Raw genomic sequence first — 25,488 nt, forward strand, 5'->3', positions numbered from 1 at the left:
TGCGCCGTGTGGGATCCTTACCGGATACGACTGACGTAGTACATCGAAAAAGTTCAAAGAAGGGCAGCACGTTTTGTATTATCGCGAAATATGGGAGAGAGTGTCAATGAAATGATACAGGATTTGGGCTGGACATCATTAAAAGAAAGGAGTAGTTCGTTACGACTGAATCTTCTCACGAAATTCCCATCACCAACTTTCTCCTCAGAATGCGAAAATATTTAGTTGACACCGACCTACATAGGGAGAAACGATCACCACGATAAAATAAGGGAAGTCAGAGCTCGTACGGAAAGATATAGGTGTTCGTTCTTTCCGCGTGCTGTACGAGATTGGAATAATAGAGAAATGGGGAGGATGTTTCGATGAACCCTCTGCCAGGCACTTAAATGTGATTAGCAGAGTATCCATGTAGATGTAGATGTAGAACAACTTCTGAACTGTATGAAGTTTAAAAATTGTAACTCGGTGACAACTGCACTGACTTTCATGAACGAAGATCAGTGGATAGGTCTCGTAGAGACGAATCAGAGAATTAAACCGAAATTGCAATAAACATTAATATTTTTCAACTATAAGCCGGAATGTGTATTCCGTGCTGAAGAATCGACCAATTTAACCACAAGATAAATTTTTATCGTAAAACTAGCGACAGCATTAAAGAATAACCACAGTTAAGAAAGTAGAAAAAAGTTCGTAACTAACTGTCTACATTTATAAACAATAATATCACCAAAAGTATCGTTTCTCATGTTGAAAATGTAATTCATGCGAAAACTAGTGAGTGTAGTAAACATCTATACTGGGCACTGAAAAGTTTATAAATGTTGGAAGCGATTTAATATATAATGCTTGTATATATCGACAGAGTTATATTTTTACTAGATCAGGAAGCAAATATACTTGATTTGGCTCGTGAGATCTATGCGACACTACTAATACCTGCCCACCACTTTGGCTCAAGCAGACTTGTTTGGGTAGTATTCGTGAACAGTCTCTGTGTGAGAAGGATGAGGGGCGAGTCAGTCACTTCGTGAAAGTATTGAGATTTTTCTAAGTGCCGAGTTGTGGACTTAGCAAATTTTCGCGTATGTTGCCAGTGAACACTTCAAAATATTGTCGCATCGTGCACTTGGAAAATTATCGCACGTATCGCCAGCAAACATCTAGTAATATTTTCGAGCTGTGGATGGTTCAAATGGCTCTGAGCACTATGGGACTTAACATCTGAGGTCATCAGTCCGCTAGAACTTAGAACTACTTAAACCTAACTAACCTAAGGAAATCACACACATCCATGCCCGAGGCTGGATTCGAACCTGTGACCGTAGCGGTCGCGCGGTTCCAGACTGAAGCGCCTAGAACCGCTCGGCCACATCGGTCGGCTCGAGCTGTGGAGTTATTTTTTCTTTTTTTCTCGGGGGAGGGTTCCGAAGTCTCATATATTTACGTCTGATCTAGAGTGTGGATCCGGAGTTGCGATTTTTGCCAGTTATAATCTGACGACATAATCTTAAGCAAGTTGAACTTTGTTTTTCGGGACTTTGGCGTGAGCAGTGACCTAGCTGAGATACTGCCTAGTTATTTTCGTTCTCGCATAGGATAAACATTCATCCTTGGATATTCATTAATTTTGTTTCGCAGGTCTTAAGGAAAATAAATCTAATAATTTCGTGAAACTCGAAGCCCTGTGAGCTCTGAACCTTATTACGCAAATTCATGCTTGCATTTTTGACTCGTAACTGTAATTTTCTATTGAATAATTTCGAGAAATGCTACGTCTAAATGCTTGGTCCCTAGAAGTTACCACAGCCAGACTTTAGAAAAATTCATCCTTTCATTGTGGCCCGTGAGTGTGTGCTACTAACTCAAACTTTAATGATAAGATAATTTGCTCAGTAATTCTGGAGCTCAGAGCTGTTTCAGTGATCCTCTGGATATTGACTTTCAAGTGACATTGTTGAGTTCAGTACTTCAGTTTTAAAAAAAATGGTTCAAATGGCTCTGAGCACTGTGGGACTCAACATCTTAGGTCATACGTCCCCTAGAACTTAGAACTACTTAAACCTAACTAACCTAAGGACATCACACACACCCATGCCCGAAGCAGGATTCGAACCTGCGACCGTAGCAGTCCCGCGGTTCCGGACTGCAGCGCCAGAACCGCTAGACCACCGCGGCCGGCACTTCAGTTTTACATTCACATTTTCAAGTTAGCTCGTGCACGTAAGAATTGGTAGACAGTGAAATACAGTCGCAACAGTTCTACGAAATTCGTGCCTGGCGAGAACTGACCACTATCTGCAACCACTCCCAGTGAAAAGAATTTCGACTGTAGGGTAGACCGCCCTTTTAACGCTGACGTGTGGCGTATAGCCGCAATTAACCGCGCTTGGAGTGACCGAGAAATTTGCAATTTAGGAGTAATTGTCATCGATCTGGTTGCTGGCACGAAAGACACTGCTGCTGTATCAGTTCTGGTCGAGGGGCCTGCAACCCACAGTAATTACGGCAAACATGTCCCATCACGTCGGTGGAAATACGTTTGGCTGCATTGCAAATAAGCATGAGACACTCCCCTCCCTCTTTTGTCTCTCTGAACCGACCAGAAACCAGCTTTCGAAACAAGTCAGAGCTCCCTGTCAGAGCAAACGGCCAAGTAACACGATATAAACTGTTGCATTATTACTAGAGAGTGTGTGTCATTGCTGGAAGACATGTAAAAAAAGCGAGTAGCAGTTTTACCAATCCGCCTGTGGCCATCAAATTGGTAAAGATAGTGTGAGGATTCCTTCAAAAGTGGGAAGGAGCGGAGCAGTGCAACATGGTTACTACATTCCATCCTACACACGAACCATACTGGGCACATCAGGAAATAAATTACTGACACATACAATCGCACAAGCACACTGAGGGTGGGCAAGATCTGCCAGTACTCCCAGGCAGAATAAAAATATGAGTAACTCTTGTAGTAAAAGTGTGCAACATCTAAGACTGAGCAAAGGCCACATTGCAAAAAAAGAAAACTATTTTTACTCACCAAGTCATAGACTCAGACATGTCAATACACCTCTGCAGCTTTAAGATAAAATGGGGCAGTAGAGAGCTGCAGTGTTCAGCAGCCGCCTGTCGATAAACACCAAAAACACTGTGGATGAGGCCAGGATGAAATTTTGACTCTACAGCGGAAACTTCCTGGTAGATTAAAAGTGTGTCCCAAGTTCGAGACTCGGTCCGGCACACAGTTTTAATCTGCCAGTAAGGTTCATAACAGCGCACACTTCGCTGCGGAGTGAAAATTTCATTCGGGATACAGAACATAGTTTTAAAACCCATTATAGATCCTTATTGTCTTTTTTTAAGTAACGTGTCAAGGTATGGTACTGTATCCTGCCATTACCGAATATTGCATTGAAACTACAGTGCTCCACAGCATGTATACATCTAGCTAAAAATAAAAGAGCTTGATGTTTCCAATTTTAGGAGCTGTAACAGGTAAAGATGTCATCATCAAATATCATGATCAACAAATAAGCTCCATTATAAGCCAATAAAATAACTGCAGAACCAAGTTAAGACCGCATATACGAAAATATTACAGATAATGGTCTACTTAGCACATTGTTTCCATTACGGAACATAAAGACATAGTTTGACCTATACCTTACACCAGCGAGACGGTCATGCCTCTACAGGTGGGTGGCTGTGCATCGCGTACTCAGATATACTGTCACTTTACTTTTCCACATTCTTAACAGTAGCAAAAAATAAATGATTAAAATAAAGCATTTGCGAAGTTTTTATATCCCGTACAGGTTTTGAAATGTGATTAGTTAACGATGATGAGATAGTAATCCAGGTGTACGGCAATGTATACCACCAGGAAGTAGTCAACATTACAACTGTCAGCATTGCTGTATGGTAGATCGTGTAATCGATTTCCAAGTTATGTAATTAATCTACAGACATACAGAGCATAGTTCTATAAGCAAATAACATGGGTATCCGGCATCGCTCAGGGGGTTGATATGAGATTATGAGGTAGTTGGAATAAAAGGATAAACTTTAAAGTATAACAGGTAAAAAAATTTATTGTACACATACGCTAACTATTTACAATACCCATTTATAAACAGTTTTTTGCCATTTTGTTATCCAAGATTTAAATGTACAAATTTTTCAAATTTCCTACTCGTGGAAACGCTATGTATAACTGACCGTGAAAGAAGCAGGAGTCTTTGAGTTTGCTGCCGCAATATTTTAGAGTTTGTCCTTGGGCTTTGTTAACTGTAAAACTGTTGACTAATTTGATTGGAAACTGCAGTCTTTTAAATTGGAATTGCACTTCAGTAGAGATCAGTGGTACTCTGGGGATAGATTGTGCGTGTCCTTTGTACTTTCCACCCATATCTTCGGCTTGGATGACATTATTCGATAACTGTTTGATGACCATCCCTGTTCCATTACATAGTTTTGGTCAGTTAAAATTTGTGAGTAGTATGACTGGAGATACAATTTAAAGTCGAAGACAGTGTAATGGCATTCCTGGTACTTGCAAAGAGTTTAGAAATTCTGTGGGGACGTTTACGCTTTCTCCAAGCTTACCATCGTGTCGATCGATCTGTACGTTCTCTCTTCATCTGGAGTTTTCTTTTGAATGTTAAAGTTGATATAGTCAACAACATTATTTTTAGTTGCCGAAATTTCCCTTTTATATAGCCGGTCCCGATTGGTATAGTCGTGAACAGTGTCTGGAAAACTTCCGTCAGTGAGTTCGTTTTCAGCAGTGGCTATGTTGCAAAAATCACTATTGAATCTAATGAGGCCGGTCGTTTGGTCAGTAGGATATGATCCTTCGCCTATTTGTCAGAGTTTTTTAACAAAATGTGCTGTTGATTCGTCTTTTGACAGTTCTGTTCCTATATTTTTCGTAAGTCGCAGTATTTGTATGTGTGGCCAGACATGTGATCTTTTTAAGCATGCATTGATCTCGTCTGCTAGTGTTGACTTGTATGTAACTGGAAGTGTTTGCCGAAAATCTCCTGAAAGTGTGAGGAGAGCTCCTCCCTTCACGTTAGAGCTTCCTCGCAAGTCTTGTAATGTTTTGTGCATGACTTCGAGTGATATTTTATATGCGATTGTGCATTCATCCCAGAAGATAATTTTAGCTTGCTTTAGTTCATCCCGTCTAGATGCTCTGGTGATTTTACATACCGGGAATTGTTCTTCGGCTATATTCAACGACAGATGTAGGGCGGAATGGGCAGTTCGTCCTTCTTCCATAAGCGTGGCTGCAATGACGGATGAAGCCAGTGAGGTGCGATGTGCTGTTTAGCACATACGAGGCTTACCCAGAAAGTAATGCACCGCACTTTTTTTCTCTCAGCCGAAAACGTTACTTATGTATTATTTGAAGTCTCCTCAGTGAGCGCGCCCAGTTTCCGTCGTTCGCGACTGATGGTGCAGCAGCTGGACAGTTTCAAAATGGCGTATGTAGGTGATGTACCTTACAAGCAACGTGCCGTCATTGAATTTCTCACTGCAGAGAAAGAAACTGTGAGAAATATTTAGAAATGCTTGTGCAAAGTCTACGGAGCATCTGCTGTCAAGAGAAGTACAGTTAGTTGCTGGGCACGGACGATGAGGTCATCAGAATGCGGTCGGTGGAGCTCCATGATTTGCAGCGGATCGGGGAAACCATCCACAACTGTCACATCTAGCATGTTACAGGGAGGTTACGTTGGCATTCGCAAGGACAGACACATTACGACTCTGCAGTTGGCGCTTCACCTGTCAATCAGGAAAGGAAGTTCACACAGTGAAGCACTGGCTTCTTCGCCAAGAAGGCTAGGGCATGCTCGCCCTTGTTTCGGGCTGGAGCAAGGCCATAGAACATGGAAAAATGAAGTGTGTAGATAAAACACCATTATTGCTTGTGTGTAATTCTCATTATACTCAATAAGGAATTGCTGAAGAAAAAAATGCGGTGCATTACTTTCTGGGCAACCCTCGTGTTTCAGCCAGCAATATATTTATTAGAAACGTTTCCTCGGTGCCGCCTGGCGCGTCCAAGTAAATAATTCCGCCAATGTTGTTGTCAATCCCGTCCATGATAACGATGTAAATTTCCCTTTGGTTGTCACTGAGGAGTGATTTGTTGTGAGCAATGTATTGAAATAGACCGTTGATGTTGTAGCTTTCTTCTTTCGTAATTTCGAAGTTTAATACACTGACAGCATCTTTCCGTGTTTCTTACATACCATGTTGTACTAAGGTCTAGTTGTTTACTGCTAAATATTTATCTTCTACGCACATGATTGTTTCATCGAAGATGTCGTCGTTGAATTCGATGGTCACTTCAGGACGAGCTTGTCGGATTTGGTAGAGTAAGTCATCACTCATTCCCTCCCTGAAGGATTCCCATAGCTGTTTGGATTCTATGGGTTACATGTTGTAAGAATTGTAGCGAATGAGAATCTGATCTGTTCAGCTGAATCTGTGAATGATGTTTCTTGGAGTGTTGATTCCCAGTGGTTGTCGTTTTCCTGTAGTCCTAAGCGTTGGCATGCTTCTCTGTACGTCTGGCATAGGTAACCGTCAACAGTCTTGAGCTCTGTCAAACTTTTTGGTCCCTGTATTTCGTGTAGAAACATCAGGAGATAGAAACTTTTGGCGTCGTTCGGAAGCACAGTGTATACTCGGCCTAGCGCGCCAGTTTTAATGATTCCTGGATGATCTTCCACTGGAGTTCCTTGTTATGTAGCTGAAAGATTTTTCTTGTTGTGTTCCACGTGTAATAGGTAGGGACGTCGACATCGCTTGTAATTTATCTAGCTGTGTCGTGTGTGAAGTAAACTATTTGTCCATTCTCCAAATGTACAGCCAAATGTTGCACAGTTAATTCGCGTTCGTGTACTGGAAAACCGAAAATCCGCCATTCTTCTTCGTTACTGCTAATGTACCTTGCCATTTCGTACATGAGGATCTCGTCGTTTCTGTTTTGCTGCGCTTTTTCTTTGGATATTCGAAATACTGTCATTTCAAAGCCTTTTTTCCACATACGTACAGCCATATTTGATGGATTTTACTGAATTGCAGTATTCTACGTTTATAAGTGCTTGGAACATTTAGGAAAGTGGTGTTTTATGTGGTACTACCCATCGATTATCTATTTCCTGTTCGTCGCTGCCTCGTATTCGTATTTTTGCCGTGAATGCATCGTTTTTGGGTGATTGTCGTCTGTATTTGCGATAGCCATCAACTCCGGTTTGTGTGTCGTCCAGGAAAGGTTTTGTGTATTTTTTTTTGTACATTTTCCATGTCTCATACATGGTATATGGGGATTTAATGGCCCGCAAGGTCCGTTAATCGTATTTTCCCACAATGTCGTACAGTTCCGGATTTTCTTACGGATTGGGATATTCAGCTTGAATTATTTTGTCGATATGTGTGGGATGAATTCTGCCATGCAGCCATATGAGACTGCGTGAGTGAGGCAGTCCTTGTTTATGCCATTCGTCTGTGAACATCCAGCATCTAATATTTCCAAAGTTGTGGTATTTACGACAACTTCAGCAAATCTCATTTCTTTTTGTCGGAAAACTCTGCAAATTTTGCCGTGTCGATGCGTGGAAGCTTGTCCGTGCCTTACTTCTTTCATTTCTGGCCACGACGGGTTCCATGTGAATATTACGAAGAGGTCAGGTCGTCTATACTTTCTCATGTAGGTCATGGCATCTTGAGTGTATTAGTGTTTTTGTCCCGGACTTTCTAAATATGATGATGGTAAGATTGCCATTGTTCCAATGTCGTCAAAGATTCCGTCAATTATGATTACCTCTCGAAGGTGGATTTATTCCTCGGTTCATAGTTTACTCAGTGTCATGTAAAGCAGCCGTTTCGTTCCATTTTTGCATAAGCATTCACCAGGAAATGTTTGAATAAACGGAGAGTGTTGAGAATGTGATTGTATGTTTCATTGTCTCAGTGGTGAGCATAGAACTCCTTGGAAGTAGCATCCTTGTTTGTTTCTAAGCCTGTTTCAGGTTGGATTTGTTTCACATTAAAATGATATCCCTCCTCTCCGTGGAGAAATATTAATGGATATATGAGAGCACCATATGAACAGTGTGTCTCTGCAATACGTTGTAGTCCATCTCTTCTTCGTTGTAGAATTATATCATGGCTTGCGTTTTCATTGCCCACAGTTACAATGGTGACTTCGTCTATCTAAGGTGCATTAAATGTACGTTATTGTTCTCCATGTAGTCTTTTATTGGCTCGAATCATAACTTTTTGGTCATCAGAAATCGTTCGGTCTAATGCTGCTTTGAATACGAGAGTTGAATGTATTCGTGTATATCCTCTGCACATTTCGGACCCCTTCTCGTGTCAATCCACTGATATTTGTGCGTCGTATATCAGTTTATCTTCCTTCATTTACGACGAAATATATTTGCAGAAATTTATGGTCTTCGCTGCGTAGTGGCAGTAATGATCCCATGTTGTGATAGGTTTGTCCTTGGAAAGAAAAAGAAAAACATAATCGATATCATCTCAGTTGGTACTGATCGAAGTGACACCGAAAGAAGTCATTTGGAAGCAGGTGTTATACGCCTTTTTATTCTCGAGAAAGTACAGGGCTATTACAAATGATTGAAGCGATTTCATAAATTCACTGTAGCTCCATTCATTGACATATGGTCACGACACACTACAGATACGTAGAAAAACTCATAAAGTTTTGTTTGGCTGAAGCCGCACTTCAGGTTTCTGCCGCCAGAGCGCTCGAGAGCGCAGTGAGACAAAATGGCGACAGAAGCCGAGAAAGCGTATGTCGTGCTTGAAATGCACTCACATCAGTCAGTCATAACAGTGCAACGACACTTCAGGGCGAAGTTCAACAAAGATCCACCAACTGCTAACTCTATTCGGCGATGGTATGCGCAGTTTAAAGCTTCTGGAGGCCACTGTAAGGGGAAATCAACGGGTCGGCCTGCAGTGAGCGAAGAAACGGTTGAACGCATGCGGGCAAGTTTCACGCGTAGCCCGCGGAAGTCGACGAATAAAGCAAGCAGGGAGCTAAACGTACCACAGCCGACGGTTTGGAAAATCTTACGGAAAAGGCTAAAGCAGAAGCCTTACCGTTTACAATTGCTAGAAGCCCTGACACCCGATGACGAAGTCAAACGCTTTGAATTTTCGGCGCGGTTGCAACAGCTAATGGAAGAGGATGCGTTCAGTGCGAAACTTGTTTTCAGTGATGAAGCAACATTAATTCGCAATTCATCAGAAGCTAACATGTTTTGTGCAATCTCACGGTTTAAAGTTTACGGCCCCTTTTTCTTCTGTGAAAAAAAACGTTACAGGACACGTGTATCTGGACATGCTGGAAAATTGGCTCATGCCACAACTGGAGACCGACAGCGCCGACTTCAACAGGATGATGCTCCACCGCACTTCCATCATGATGTTCGGCATTTCTTAAACAGGAGATTGGAAAACCGATGGATCGGACGTGGTGGAGATCATGATCAGAAATTCATGTCATGGCCTCCACGCTCTCCCGATTTAACACCATGCGATTTCTTTCTGTGGGGTTATGTGAAAGATTCAGTTCTTAAACCTCCTCTACCAAGAAACGTGCCAGAACTGCGAGCTCGCATCAACGATGCTTTCGAGCTCATTGATGGGGACATGCTGCGCCGAGTGTGGGACGAACTTGATTATCGGCTTGATGTCTGCCGAATCACTAAAGGGGCACATATCGAACATTTGTGAATGCCTAAAAAAACTTTTTGAGTTTTTGTATGTTTGTGCAAAGCATTGTGAAAAATCTCAAATAATAAAGTTATTGTAGAGCTGTGAAATCGCTTCAATCATTTGTAATAACCCTGTATTTTGTTTCTGATGTTTCCCCGGTTATGCAATTCCTGAGGGGGTGCTTCCAGTGATGGGAACCTAATTTTTCCCTACAAGCTACGGAATCCTGGTGTTTTCTATTGAATTTTTCGCGTTCCAAACTTCGCAGGTGTTATCCACTTTTCCGATTACAACGTGTTTGTGTTTGTTATATTCTCTCGTCTGGTCGTACTGGAATGCTTCATTTGTTAGGTTGTACTGTTTACTTGTATTCGTCCGCGCTTCTCGTAGGGTGATATTTTCATGGATAGCTTGAGTTCGTAGTCTTTCATTATAAGATGTCGTCGCAATTTTTGATTCTTCAGTCCGTTCATTTCTGTTTCCATGCTTCTCATGGTGCCCATTCTCGTTCGTTGGGCACTTAAGTATTGTTCGCGCTCTTCATCTGTTTTGTATTTTCGCAGTTCTTTATGTTTTCGCCCTTTTGCTTCAGAAATGGCAAGGTCCCCCCTCTTATACGTTTGGGCATTGTCTAAAATATAAATCAAACTTACTTTTTTTAACCCTTACTTAATTTACACTTTACGGACTTTATTTTCGATTTATATTCAGTCATTGCATTACTTTAACTACTCACACTTCACTGTTTGTTTTTACTCACTCACTGCAGTACTTTTCCTCACTGATAAGAAACTAGCAATCGAAGACATGACGGATCTTGCTTTGTATACCCCTATCAATGGGTTTCCCCATCAGTGCCGAGTTACGGAACATACCAAAAAGGCTTAGAATGGCCCACAACGTTCCAGAACGTTCGACAACATTCGAGAGTGTTCTCTAATGTTGCACAGTGATATGGGATGTTCCCGAATATTATGGGATCTTCACGAATGTTCCAGTCTCTTCCAGAACATTCCAAAACACCCCGGATTGTTTCGGAATGCTCTCGAATACTCTACAACGTTCTCGAATGTTCTCGAAAGCTCTCGAACGTTCTGTAATGGTCTAGAAATTTCTAGAGGGCGAAACATCCCAGCTCCTATCTTTAAATGCGCACCATTCAGTTAAAAAGGGAAACATCTTCATGGATAGGGGATAGAGGGCTACCACACCATGTAACTCCCTTGATCGTACTAGAACTCGTTTCAGAGTTTTAGCGGCACGCACATTGTGCACTTACTTTTAAATATTTGTTGACTGATTATCGGTCCTGATTACGTGGAATGTGTCTACGTACGCACAAGGCAACAGTATTTACTTCGGTTCTCTGGAAGATGATGGGTATATACCTCATCAGTCTGGCCTAGCATTCGTAAAAGTGTAAGACAAATACTGGGATACATATTATGTTAACAATATGACCTCAATGACAACTAACACCAAGTGCTTTGTACTGATGATGGTAATATCACACTAGTAACAAAACGTTTCGGGTAAAGATCATTATGACAGCACTTCCAGTCACGTGACCTTGTGGTCATACCCTGTAAATGTGACTGGACTTGCAATCCAATTACTCTGTTTTGTGTGTGCTGCGACGTGGATACACCAGGGCCATGGGATGGGATGCGAGTCCAGCAACAACACGCACTTGCACGTGTTTTGTCTGTATACATAGTGCTGCTCTCCATACAAAAACCACATACTTAGTGACGTATATTTATTTGAGCATGAGATTCAGTGTCCATAGAAACCGTCATATGCTACTCCCAAGAGAAGATCACAGCCCAAGCCCAACAGCGATATTACGTGATAATGGTACGCTGGCCATGAGGGTCGTCTAAATCCTTGGGTGACTTTGATATCTTTTTGAAGTAGACCTCAGACCTGTATTATGATAAAGTAATACGCACATTGTAGACTTACATCATCACTACACCCGTTTTGCGCTCTCTGTAGTAGTGGTAAGCGCCTCAGAGTACAATATTTTATATATACGACCAACGAACAGGATAAGCTTGCGTAAGCGGTTTTCGCAGTAAATAATTAAAACTATAGACAGAAAATATTGTTTTGCATTAGAATTGCACATTTCAAATACAGTTTAGTCAAATATTCTTATCGGCAGCAAAAAATACCTGAGAGTAAAGACCCAAGATATAGGGGAAAAAAATGGTTCAAATGGCTCTGAGCACTATGGGACTTAACTTCTGAGGTCATCAGTCCCCTAGAACTTAGAAATACTTAAACCTAACTAACCTAAGGAAATCACACACATCCATGCCCGAGGCAGAATTCGAACCTGCGACCGTAGCAGTCGCGCGGTTCCAGACTGTAGCGCCTAGAACCATTCTGCCTCGCCGTCGGCAAGATGTCGGCACATTCGGTCATACCCTATAAGTGTGGATGGCAATTACACTCTGTGTGCTGCGACGTGGATACCCCAGAGCCAGGGGTAGGTTTTATGTTATTTGTTTCAGTGTGCATGGTGCTACCCAAAACACATATTAGTGGAGGAAATTCACTTAAGTTGCCCATGTGGACTTATAGGAAGAGTGTAAGTGATAATGTTTTTAAAAGTACTAATATACGACGGTAAAATGTTAAAAGTTAGAAGCACTGTGTGGTGACAGGAGATCTAACGCTGGCAGATGAACTTTCAGACGATTATGATGAATCAACAGTGTCTGGTTCACAGTGTTGCGGAGACGTGAGTTGTAACCTCACTGACTGCATCTTCGACCATGTCTTTCCAAAATGTATTCACTCTCTTCCAAAGCACTCAATAGTATACTTGTCAAAAGCAGTAAATTTGCACAACTGATATTGCAGGAGAGAACAATTAGAAATGTTAAGAGTAGAAAGAATGGTTTTTAAATTCAGATAAAAGACGAGCAGTAATATCGTGTACTAATCTAAGTCATGTAGATAAAATGTATGTTCCTGTGACCATCAAATATTTCATGACTTCCTCTGTAGCAGCATTAATTTGCGACTCATATATATAGCTTTACACTCCTTCCAAATATTTTTATGAGTCGAAATACTTGTGACTTTGAAACGGGTGTCTTTATTTGTCAATTTGGTGAATCAGTTTTTTAAAACCACGTTCTATGAACTCTACAGACATCATCAGCATATGAATAGCAAATGTCACCAATAATTGGGAGTACCTCAATTTCAGTATTTAATAATCGTTCCGTTAGTTTTTTTCTGCAAGCTGCAGGCAGCTTCTCTTTCTCACAGGGTTAATGTGAGTTCCACAGTTTTTTTTATGAAGCATGAAATAATACAAATTACGATTTTCGAATGTAAACAATTTATTGCACCTCAGTCAAGTCGAACATATCACACATCGTGTAGCCCTCTGGTTTACGTCATTCTTCACATACACCAATCATCATCTTTACAGAGACTCCACTTGTTTTGCAAATGCGAGTCACATAATTAGCATACAGCAGTTGTCAAAATGTGTAGACAATATTGAACTGGATTCAGCTAGTGTCAAGAACTGTTGGTACAGCTATTTATAAAATCTCCAGAAATTCTGGTGCAAATTTTCAGTCTGGGTTCAGCACATAATTAAAATTTCTGTTCTGGTCTTTATCTGGGCTATTACAATTTAAATCAAATACATTGTTGTGAATTAACACACCTGTGAATACTTATTTAAGTCATAAAATATATGTAGTTTGAAAAATGACATTTAAACTAGATCGCTCTTTCGATTTACTATTTTTGTTTATATTTTGCATAATATCGAATTAAAAGAATATTGCATCAATCTGAGTGCTCTTTTTACTGTTTTTTATGAATAAACGACAAAAAGTGTTTAAGTGAATAATAAATCCGTGGTGGAATTGTTGGAGAACAGAATTTGATATTTCTTGAATAATAGCGTAACTCTACTCACTTCTATGCTCGAATTCACGCAATGTACATATTTTGAGAGGGGTCTGAATGTCATAAACGAAGTAATTAATTATCTAATTAGTGTGAATATAATTTTCAAACTTTTGTGAACCGTTATGTGCTTCTGCTGAACATTGCTAAATATTACGAAACATTTGTGAACTTACACCATAATTGTTTATAGTCGGGAATTTTTATGAAATTTAGTTTTAGATCAGGTACCACAGTTTGCAGTTAACTATTCCCCTTGATATCATCTGGCAGAACGTGTAACTTGCATGAATTAGGTGAGACTATCAAAGTATTCAGAATAAATAACATTACCATTTTGTCATGCACACAGAACTAGTGAGAGTATGAAAATTTCGTCTTGTCACCATGTCTCTTTCTAGAACGCACTGTCTTTCCACTATTAAAGCATATGTGAAGTCATTCCCCCTCTTACACCTAGCTGTTAAAGTTCCTCTCAACCGATTAAATAATCTGTACAATACTTTTCTTATTTCTAAGTGTATATGTAACTTCATGTCTCTCCCTCCTCCCTCTGTATAAACACACAAACAAAATATTTTTTTCCAAGGAGTCTGCGAGGTCTCTCTTAATCTTGAACATAGATCTCTCAGATTCTGTGAGCATATATTGCTGCGATTCTAATAGTTCTTTCTTCCTTGATACAAACTTGTAGTTTTCTAAGAAAGTGTCCAAAAGATCTACAGACACTTTGATCTAGTACTTAGGGCATGTTACAAAATAACTATCGAGTACTTCTTATGTATAAATACAGGTATCCTGTATGACAACGTCGTGTCCGAATTTTATCGTATTTTTTTGGTATTTTGTACCGTTTTTCCATATTTTCTCAATTTTTTTTCAAATTCTTGCAATTTTTCCGTATTATTTTCATATGATAGAACAGCGTACTGGAAAGTAATACCTCGGAATTTTCTACTCTGTTTTCAATGTCGGCTGAGATACTACATTTTGAACCTACGACTAGGTCGACTTAACCACTTCGCTGACGCGAGTTACCTCACTCTGCCGCTAGAAGGCTCCTAATTGTAGCATGTAACATGGTGGTGCGTAACGTAACGATGTCATTGCGCGAAAAACAGCTTGTTGTGGTTGAGTTCCTAACAATAGAAAACATTCCCCCAATTGAATTCCATAGAAGAACGAAAGCTGTGTCTGGTGATGATTACATCGACATCAGTAATGTGTGACCTTGGGTTGCCTGTGTGACAGAGCTCAGAGTGGACGACAGCATATAGCAACAGACGATACTCGGGCTGATGAGAAAATCGTCGGATAACAAAGACACAGCTCTCAGGTAGCTCTAGCATATCACGAGAGCGTGTATAGGCCATCATTGCAGAACAGCGATACAGTAAATTTTGTTTATGGTGGGTACCTCGAATACTCACAACTGACATGGAAGAAAGGGGATTGGACACCATTTTGACCCCTAAAACAAGGCGGACTCAATGAAGTTCTGCCACAAAGGATCACCGATCCCAAAGAAGCATGCCATCAGTAGGTATAGTCATGCTCACAGTGTTCTCGATATTCAGTGTGTGGTGCATTTGGTATTCATTCATACAAGCACCACAATAAACTGTGGAAGGTATTGCGAGACTTTCAGGAAAATGAAAAAAACGAATTCAAAGAGTTTGTCCACACATGGAGTACCTCCTCCTTCAGCATTACAATGACGGACCATACACGAGCACTTTTCACACCTGCCACTATCTGATGCCTTGGGCTCAGTGTCAATGATTATCTTCTACACAGTCCCAACTTGGCCCCATCCGATTTTCATCTGCTTCCAAAAGTTAAAGAACATCTTCTAGGACCTCACTTTGATAGTGAAGAACCATTGCAAGCAGAAGCAAGATTGTGGATTTGTAAACAGTGTCAAAACTTTCTACATTGACAGTACCAACACATTGGTCTCTCATTGGGAGAAATTTGTTCCTCGCGAGGGTAATTATGTTGATAAAAATGTATGTAGGCACGTAGAATAAAGATGTAGAACGTTAATAAAGTTCATTTTATTTCAAATGTCTCAGAATTTTCACATAAAAATTTGGAGGCATCATTTTCCAGCATGTCCTCATATTTATAAACCTACAAGTGTATAGATTCTTTTATTACTTACTTTACCAATTGTGGGTTGCTATTGCCTTACCATTAAACTGTGAAACTATGGTACAGAGTCCCAACTCAGCCAGGGCATCTAAAAACTACACTACATCACACTGCGTAAACTGCGGTGAAGTAGGGCCATCCTGCCTCTTGGAGAGGCAGCAAAAAGTTCCACAACGCCTTCAAAACCTACCGAACGCAGCAGCAGAGTGTCTCAACACAACAAAGTAATCAAGAAACAACAACGCCCACCTTGATTTTCGCATCGACCCCCAACACCACAGCAAAGGACCAGCTACTACAACAGAGTGCTGTACGATACATACGAAACAAAAGAATGCATGAACTTTTAGCGAGGCAGTTTGTCAGCAGAAGCAGAAGCAAGAACAGCACCTTCGACTAATCAAGACGATTTTTCAGAAATAGAGAAAGCCTTTGGGCAGCTTGGAAATCTGCTTGCCATGTTACAACAATAATATGACATCCACATAGAAAATTCAACAGACATCAAGCATAAAATCATAACCTTAATTGAAGTGCCCATGGAATTGTTCTCAGTATTTTATGACAAATAGACTCCACAACACAACAAATATCAAATTTTGTATGCTCAACGTGAATGGCTAACAAAAAAAGCTACCAGAGGTAAATGAAATAATCGAGAAACAGAAAATATGTGTTTTATTTCTGACGGAAACACACCTCAGGCCTTCTCAAAAATTTAAACCGAAGAATTCGATAGCATACAGAAACGACGGCCACAACAAAAGAGGTCGAGGAACTGTAATCTTTATTAAAGCGGCGATACCGCTCAGCAGAGAGGAAACCCCTCAACTCACGTCCATGGCAGCTACAGTCGTCAACATAGACACGCTACTATGGAATATCACCATAACAGTGGCATGAATCAGCCCACGTATAAACCTAGAAAGTGACGATCGCTACAATCTGTTTGATTCACATTAGTCCTTTTGTGCGGGTATTTAAACGGTAAGAGGCAGATCTGGAAAGACAAACAAACCAACAACAAAGGAGAATAGCTATACAGTCTAAGAAAACGGCTTCCGATAGTCATAATTTAGCCTGAAAACCTAGCTTACATTCCATAAATTACATATAATCATTCTGATGTAGTGTATATCTCCATGATTAGGAACCTGATTTCTGTCTTCCACTTTCAGAGCGTTGATTACCTCACCTCTGACCACAACCTCGTCATTGGGTACATCACAAGCTCAATGTTGATAGAAATCCGTAGAAAAAGATCATCATTGACTGAAATCAGTATTCACAATGGCTGAACAACCATATGAGGCCTACAAAGATGCATCAACAGCAACAGTTTTCCAGACTCAAACCACGACTCTTTCCCATCAATGTTTCATGATCTAAAACCTCTGAAAAATCGAGCGTGAAGTAGGTGATAACTACACAGGAACCTAGCTGACCACCAAGTTATGAGGCAACTATCACGAGAATTAAGATGAAAACACTTGCAGGAAGACGTGAAGGCTTGCAGGATGAGTCAACTCAAGCTAAGAACCAGAAAAGACTGGAAACTTCTCCGTAACTAGCGAAACACTAATCCTGAGAAAACAGCTATTTCTAATGACAAGGAATTTATTGATAACACATTAGGAAAATGAAAATTTTTCGCTAAGACGAATGAGGAAAAAAACACCGTAATCAAGAACAGCAACCAAATAACAACGAAGAGTATGAAGTGCAAAACTGCAAAAAAGCACAAAGGATACGACAGAGTGGGTGGCGCAGTGGTTAGCACAGTCGTCTCGTATTTGGGAGGACGACGGTTCAAACCCACATCTGGCCACCCAGATTTAGGTTTTCCGTGATTTCCCTAAATCGCTCCAGACAAATGCCAGGATGGTTCCTTTGCAAGGGCACGGTCGATATGCTTCCCCACCCTCGAGTCAATCCGAGTTTGTACTCTGTCTCTAATGACCTCGACGTCGACAGGACGTTAAGTCCAATCTTCCTTTCTTCCCAAAGAGGATTCGAAATTCATCACGTCAAGATAACCCAGAACTGACAATACCAATGGAAGTCTGACTTATAACAAAATTCCTTGGCCTTAACTCAGCCCTGCGACCAGAGTGCGTAGCCACCATAGTGCATAACAAACGAACAAATTAAACATCTTCCACGCAAGCCAATAAAGAGTCTTACTTCTAAGAATATTTAACAGCTGCCTGATAAATCATAATTATCCCATTTCATGGAAGACAACAAAGATTGTTCCAATACCGAAACCAGTCAACGACAGTTAACAGCCCAACAACTACAGACCAACCAGTCTACTCTGAGCTTTGTCAAAAGTCCTCGAAACAATCATCCTAACTAGGATAAGGCCACCACTAGTGGAAGACAACATCGTGTGTACCAAACAGTTTGCATTCCAGGAGAAACCGTCTGCGAAGTCGTTACTCCGTCAAACCTCAGAGTATACTGTATACAACCTCAACGGGTCGCACTACGTTACAGTATTATTTCTTGAGGTGGAAAAAGGGATTGATAGAGTAACCAAGCTCCTTGCATCAACAAATCTATCAAGCTGTTACAGCAAAATAACTGACCACTACCAAACTGAGGCAAAGTTCTACGTTACCGTCGACAGGAAAAGATCTGAGACCAAGCTGATGAAAGAAGCAGTTGTACAAGACTCTGTCCATCCACCAGTTCTCTTAAGTTTGTATGTCAACCACCTAAGAGTGCTCCAGAACTCTTGGCACAATTCACAGATGATACTGCTTTTTTTAACCTCATGCAGAAGACTAGACACTGAAATACGAAGACTAAATAACCGAACAGACGTTACAGAAAACTGTTTAGCCTACAACAAAAGAAAAATCAGTACTGACAAAACAAAATATGGAAAGTGATCTGTAACAAGAGGTTGACACTGCTAAGTACGGAACTCAAGTGGGCCGAAACAAGAAAATACCTTGGTAGGATCATAGACAAGAAAATCGTATTAGTATGTAAAGTACATACCACAGAGAAGAAAAGTAAAATTATGGAAACCGTATACATGCCATTCCCATTATTCAAAAGCAACAATCTCGACACCACAACAGAACTACGAATATGGTGGCAAATTATTGAACAATATGAAATACAGTGGTCATACTTTCTGAACGGTTTGTGTTAAGACGTTAGAACTGCACCACTGGCAGCGGGGCACGATGGGATTTAGTATGTGCATTATGGTTTGGTTTACCGACGAAGCCCACTTTCATTTGGATGGGTTCGTCAAGAAGCAAAACTGGCACCGTTAGGGGACTGAGAATACGCATTTCAACAGTCAACGCGTAACTGTGTGGTGTGCAATGTCCAGTCACTGAATAATCGGTGGGATATTCCTTGTTGGCAAGGTGACCACCGATTGGTACGTGAAGGTTTTGGAAGAAATTTCATCCCCATTTTCCAAGGTGAGCCTGATTTCGACAAGATGTGGTTTACGCAAGACGGAGCTCTAGCCCATCGAAGTAGGAGAGTGTTTAATGTCCCGGAGGAGCACTATGGGAACCGCACTCTGATCCTGGGGTATACAGAGGCCACTGGCATGGGCCTCGACTGGCCGCCACGTTCTGAGGATCTGAACAGGTGCGACACCTTTTTGTGGGACTATATTAGTGACAATGTGTATAGCAATAATCACAAAACCATTGCTGAGCTAAACAGCCACACAGGATGTCATCGACAGCATCGATATTCCGATACTTCAGCGGGTCATGCAGAATTTCGCTATTCGTATGCACCACATCATCACTAATGACGGCAGGCAAATCGAACATGTCATAACCTAAATCGGAATATCTGTAGTGACGTTTACATGTTGAATAAAGTGTGTGGATACGGTAGTTTGTAACTGATTTACCCTTTCTTTCATATAGTTCAATAATTGTTACCCAATAAGTCTGGCTGTAGGCGGTACCTTGTCACCCTGTATCTTGCAATTATAAAATCAATGACAGCATATCGGTGCTTAACATGGGGGAGTACCAGTACGTCTATTATACATGTACTCCAACGATACCAAAACCGATGCCTCAGATTAGCTCTCAACGTCCCACGATGGAGCAGAACACAACTTCACGCAGAGATCAACAAGCCAGTTAAAGGAGCAAATTACAGAACACCACTAGAAAATTAGCAGACGAAATAAATACCCTGAGACCAAATTCCAAGCACCTGGAAAATGTCCGAGTAGCTTAATCAATAGAATGGCATAGAATTAGGGTCGCAGTATGTGATATTGCAAACTAAGCAGAAGCTGGGCAGATCTGAGGGATCAATCCTTGACCAACGCAATGGAAAAGAAACTTTATACTAGTGAACAAACCGTATATCACAAAGCCCTGTAAGTCCAGCCTCTGAAGGGGGTATTAATTTGGCAGCAACATCACTATGGCGGTAGCAAGAACGCGCCGTTGAGATTCTGTATCTGCTTCTCTGCTGTGGAGGTACAGTAACTCGCTCTGCTACGGCTGCAACTTGGTCGTGTTTGGTGGTTTGTGGCAACTCACCGCTATTTGCTGTGGCTTCGACTCGATATGTACGTCGCGACAGTATGTTTCTGAGCTCGCCCCAGACGTACGGTAGCCTTCACCTTTACAGAGAAAACCAACTTTCCCCCCAGTTGGCCTCTTTCGTGTTCTTGTGGCTTCGCAATAACTTGTTCTTCGTCTTCTTGCTTGCCTCTTGGAATTTTCTCCTTCGTGCGCTCTTTCTCTCTCGGGCATCTTCTTTCACAAGAAAAGTAATTACGGAAAACGTATTAACACTGACGTACAGTTATTACAATAGGAAAACATATTACGGTAATGCACCTTGCGCTGCTGGAGCGGCAAAACTCTTAGTGAGTCAGATATCCAGCTGAAACATTTCAAACGCATATAAACGCCTTCGTTTGGTTTATTTGGTTTGTGGGGCGCTCAACTGCGCGGTCATCAGCGAGCATACAAAGTCCCAACTTTTTCACAGTCCAATATTTTACACAGTCCAATCGAGCCACTGCCACGAATGATGATGATGAAATGATGAGGGTAACACAAACACCAAGTCCCCGGGCAGGGAAAATCCCCAACCTGGCGGTGAATCGAACCTGGGACCCAGTGTTCCAGTGATAGCAACGCTAGCCACTAGACCCTGAGCTGTCTACTGAGCGCCTCTGTGAGCACGCGTAACAGATGATACTTTTCGCAGACATGTACGTCACATGACACACAACAGTCCCTGTCTAGCAATCTAACATTGTCATCAACGGACGTTCCGGTCGACAGACATTTCTTCCTCATTGCTTATCGATCCACCTCTTCATTCATTCTGCGTGCAGATGTAAAATTTACTCTGCAGCTCCACGTTGCCTGTATTTCTTCAAATCCTTCACATTGTGTGAATCGTAATATATTCTTGATTCTGGATAAACCAGATTACATGCACTGGTTAAGATATTTTCAGAGTACAAAATGGGTTTACCTCAACATCGAAGAATAATTCTGCTATCTCTTGCGGCGGCGCGGTTCTTTCCGTCCCATTACGACGTACCTGCACCTACCTGTGAACATTGTCTCAGCAGATCATCAGTAGGGAAGCCGAGTGAAACCTACTGTACTTCGACGTGAACCAGGGTGCAATTGAAGTCACTAATCTACGTTTCGGGAGAAAGTTTTCATACGAAATGAAAGGTTGGAAATTTTGTCCTCAATTAATATATTCTGAAACTTAGATGAACAAGTATCACTGCCAAGTCCATGCTAGTCTTAACACAGTCACTCACAATCCCTTTCACTCACGTTAGCAAGTTTATGGTGTTGCATTTCCCGAAAACGTAATAGCTACGAAAATACTGATTGTTTTTTATTGAGAATGCTCGCCAAATATTAAGTCTGTTGGTACCTAATGCAGTCACAGTTTTTAGCCACCGACGTGCACAATACATCACGCGGAGTATATGTCTTTTCTCGTCACAAAATTCACTAAAAATTTCCGAAATTTCTACTCACCCATCGGAATTGTTATGCCGTCACTGTACCACACTTTTGATGTATGAAACGCTACTAGATCCGGCAACTTATCGTTTCCATCGGAACTACTACTATACACGTCCGAACTGTTTCATGGCTAGGCTCCGACTCTTCCATAGAATACTCGTAAGTCTTCTCTACCAGCAGAGAAAGGCGCGCGAAGAATATTGCTTTACTATTGGTCAGTTTACTCAACAGCCAATAGCATAATAACACTCTCCCGCGTCAATCCGCGCATTTCATCAATAACCAATCGCAAAATAGTAAACCTAACGACTGAACTTTTTACCGACGTAATTATCTAATATGCTGAAGTTTTGCTTATGCATTAAGTCATTTACTATTGTTATTTATACCTGAATTAACTTTCCCTTTACCATAAACTTACTTTACAAATCTATTCTACAAAAATCCCCTTTGTTCATATTCATACTTCTTAGAAATGTTCCCACACTAAATTCTACTACACAACTCGTTAAACAATTATCTTCATGACATCTTGGGTTGTCGGGGGTTCTGCCGGATATCAGCGTCGTACTTGCACGATATTTCGGTCACGTAGCTCGTGACCGAAATACCGTGCAAGTACGACGCTGATATCCGGCAGAACACCCGACAACCCAAGATGATGATGATGATGTTTGGTTTGTGGGGCGCACAACTGCGTGGTTATTAGCGCCCGTACAATTACCCAATCTTTGCTCAGTCCAATTTCGCCACTTTCCTGGATGATGATGAAATGATGAGGACAACACAAACACCCAGTCATCTCGAGGCAGGTGAAAATCCCTGACCCCGCCGGGAATCGAACCCGGGACCCCGTGCTCGGGAAGCGAGAACGCTACCGCGAGACCACGAGCGGCGGACATCAACCCAAGATGTCATTAGATCGCCGGGAAAGCCTGAAGAGTTACAATTATCTTCATATTAACCTTAAACCACACTCACACATCATTCATTCTGCTAAAAGACATTTATAACATTTTACATACACAAAAAGACATAAAAACTCTTTATGAAAATACTACAACAGTTTATGAAAAACAGTCTATTACTTTAGTGCACTCTAGTGGACACAATCGAAACTAAAATCACAGTCCCCCTATCCAATATTGTCGTCTATCGGCTGATACATAAACTACGTGCGCGTCCAATCTCGCGTCACCATCTGTCACTATCCAGCTCTGAGACACATCTCCCACTTAACCGCGTCCAAGGCAGGATCGGTATACGGCGCTACGCCTCACTCTCCTTCAAGTTTCTTGTATTTTTCGTGTGCCCTAACGATCACTAAATCTCTAGCGTTTAGTTCAGCTGGTATAGTTCCCGCGTCATGCCCTTTCTTCTTCTTTAGTGTTTATTTCTCGCAGTTTCTGACCATAGCTTCCTTAATTTGTATTATACGGCGGCTTTGTTAAGGCATGTCTAGTTCGTCCGACATTTCGTCATATGGAACGTATCCCGTGCTTTCATGTACTACACGATTCATTATATTTTAAATGTGTTCAGCGTACCAGCCCCCACTTCGTGTAAACATCAGTCTTCTCACTGTTACGGAATAACGACAAACGCCGGCACGACGATCAAGAACGGAAGAGCAGAGAGGGCTGTGAGACGACGCCAGCCAATAGTACGCTGACGAACCCCTCTCTAGGACGACACCACTACAGGATCGGCCTCTACAGGAACAGAATATAAGCGTGCCAGCGGCCGGAGAGGCAGACGAACCGTCATACAAACGCTGAAGCAATGGTATATGAACTGTATTGTTTTGCTTGCAATTCAAAGTGTATATACTGAGGGACATACATTGTTTGCATCTCGCCATTTGATTGCTACACACCTCTGTGAATACGCAGAGTTAAGTATTGTCAATTTAAGTTACTGCAATAAACTCCATTAATAAAATTTGACTGAATTGTTGTCTAGCGATCCGAGAAAACAACTTCCTACGCACCCTATATTACACGAGTGGGCAGTACACAATATTCAAAATTTTCTCCGACATCTATTCACTTGCGTGTATCGTACATGCTTCTTGTTTTAGTGTTTCTGTCTTTAGACTTCCTTGGTTAATGACGTTGTAAGCTCCATTCACATAGTCATCTATTTCTTTCTGACCTACTATACTCTTTACCAGGTATACGAGGGCCGCATGTTCCGACACCTCCGCCGGCGGCTCTTGTCAATGCAATGTTTTGATGTCCCCGTCAACAATACCAGCAATAATTTGTCTGCCAGCATCTCTTCCTCCTATTAGAGTTCCTTGCCTGAACATAATCATCGAACATTCTCGTCTATAGTTTTTCTTCATACGGTCCATAATAACACCCTTCTTTTGCAGGGACCGTCACAACGTTTCCCGCTTCGCTACTACGCCGTTCCTTGTCTCTATTTCGAAACACTCCCCGTCTTCTTACATACCACCGGTAGTACGGTCTTCTGGCGTCTCTTTCTACAAATCAATACTGTCGTCTCTTCCGATGTTGCGCTCGTACATTACTACGATAATAACTCCAAATTCATTACTACATATTTCCATCTGTCCGAGCTGAATATCGCCTGTGGAATTTGATTCCGCCCAACCAGGCCTTTCCATAAAACTCTCAATATTATGTCTGATATAAAATCCTGCATTTATTTCGGCAATTGTCTCCAAAGTCCTTCAAACTGAGCCCATCGTTCAACAATATTTCTGTGTACCAGAGTTTATTCAGTATTCGCTCACAATAGACTTTTATGTTCACGAATTTACTGTAGCCAAGAGTTCTAAAACGTTCTCTAACGACATTGGCCTGTACCTCACTAGGGCAATACGGATTGACCAACCTTCGGATGAAATCCTCGAAGTCTATGTACTCAACTCTTCGTTCTTGTCCGATAGTTGTGAGGAAACTTTTTGTTACAAATTGCCACGTTATCACATGCACAAAACGCTTGAATTGAGTATGTCAACTAAAATTGTAGCCCAGGTGGACTTCCCTAATAAGTTTTTTCTCAACCCATGGTGACATAATTAAGATTTTAACTCACAGTTAATGAAAGTAGACTGATACGAAGTTTCCCTAACTATTCTCACTTCCCAGTGGTTTCTTCTACAGGGTGTTTCAAAAATGACCGGTATATTTGAAACTGCAATAAAAACTAAACGAGCAGTGATAGAAACACACGGTTTGTTGCAATATGCTTGGGACAACAGTACATTTTCAGGCAGACAAACTATCGAAATTACAGTAGTTACAATTTTCAACAACAGATGGCGCTGCGGTCTGGGAAACTCTATAGTACGATATTTTCCACATATCCACCATGCGTAGCAATATTATGGCGTAGTCTCTGAATGAAATTACCCGAAACCTTTGAAAACGTGTCTGGCGGAATGGCTTCACATGCAGATGAGATGTACTGCTTCAGCTGTTCAATTGTTTCTGGATTCTGGCGGTACACCTGGTCTTTCAAGTGTCCACACAGAAAGAAGTCACAGGGGTTCATGTCTGGCGAATAGGGAGGCCAATCCACACCGCCTCCTGTATGTTTCGGATAGCCCAAAGCAATCACACGATCATCGAAATATTCATTCAGGAAA

Source organism: Schistocerca cancellata, chromosome 4 (genome assembly GCF_023864275.1).
Source record: "Schistocerca cancellata isolate TAMUIC-IGC-003103 chromosome 4, iqSchCanc2.1, whole genome shotgun sequence".
NCBI lineage: Eukaryota > Metazoa > Arthropoda > Insecta > Orthoptera > Acrididae > Schistocerca > Schistocerca cancellata.